The sequence below is a fragment of the Amphimedon queenslandica genome, unplaced genomic scaffold (assembly GCF_000090795.2).
Source record: "Amphimedon queenslandica unplaced genomic scaffold, v1.1 AMPQUscaffold_8766_Cont19294, whole genome shotgun sequence".
Taxonomy (NCBI): domain Eukaryota; kingdom Metazoa; phylum Porifera; class Demospongiae; order Haplosclerida; family Niphatidae; genus Amphimedon; species Amphimedon queenslandica.
In genome coordinates, this window is record NW_003550961.1 from 1 (window position 1) to 1244 (window position 1244).

Below are 1244 nucleotides of genomic sequence, written 5' to 3' on the forward strand. Positions count from 1 at the left end.
AGCCTTCTCCTGATTACCTTGGGCTTTCAATTTGTGCTATATTTTGTTGCTGGATGATTGCAATATTTGCAATAATGAAGTCAATGGAGGTAAAATCGCTGAAACTGCTTTTTAATTTACATTTTTTTTTCTCAGACACGTACCTACAATCAAAGTGGTGATTATGATAGAGCTCTACAAGCTTCCTCTCAAGCAAAAAGTTATAGTGTAGCAGCAATAATAGTGGGATTGATACTCAATGGTATTGGAATTGCAATAGCACTCATTCCACCAATACTAATAAGTATAGCTGCAGCAGCAAGTTAACTGCAGAGACAGTATGATGTGCAGATCAATATCATGTTTTCGCATGTGTGTGATAGTTCAACTTTTAGTTGCTGTATATTTTTCTTAAATAATTTTTGGTTTTGTTAAAACTCAGCTCAGCTAAACTGTGTAGGTGGGGCTAGGGCTATTGAGCTATGACGTCATTAGTATAATAAAAACTCGGTGTATTTTTGTGAGATAAGGCTTGATTTAAGACGAATGGTTTAGCCAAACTCCAGAGTTTACTGTTAATTTCAGTAGTAAACATCAGTGTGGAAACAGAGCTCTTGTATCATCCTAAACAGTGATAAACATAAGTAGACAGTGGCAAACAATGATAAACAGTGATAAACATAAGTAGACAGTGGCAAACAATGATAAACAGTGATAAACATAAGTAGACAGTGGTAAACAATGATAAACAGTGATAAACATAAGTAGACCCGGTAAACAATGATAAACAGTGATAAACATAAGTAGACAATGGTAAACAATGATAAACAGTGATAAACATAAGTAGACAGTGGTAATTTGGTAAACAATGATAAACAGTGATAAACATAAGTAGACAGTGGTAAACAATGATAAACAATGATAAACATAAGTAGACAGTGGCAAACAATGATAAACAATGATAAACATAAGTAGACAGTGGCAAACAATGATAAACAGTGATAAACATAAGTAGACAGTGGCAAACAATGATAAACAGTGATAAACATAAGTAGACAGTGGCAAACAATGATAAACAATGATAAACATAAGTAGACAGTGGCAAACAATGATAAACAATGATAAACATAAGTAGACAGTGGTAAACAATGATAAACAGTGATAAACATAAGTAGACAATGGTATAAACAATGATAAATGTAAGTAAAATCCCACCAAGATCTTATAAGATGTTTCATGATTTCACATGACAATACAAGAAAACA

General features: G+C 32.8%; 1 long non-coding RNA gene across 1 annotated transcript; it reads left to right on the plus strand.

Annotated features, from left to right (window-relative positions):
* Window position 1: 1 nt before the first annotated feature.
* LOC109591186 (uncharacterized) lies at window positions 2-425 on the plus strand. Its single transcript, XR_002189700.1, has 2 exons — window positions 2-89; window positions 136-425. It is a non-coding gene; the product is annotated as an uncharacterized LOC109591186 (long non-coding RNA).
* The last annotated feature ends 819 nt before the right edge of the window (window positions 426-1244 follow it).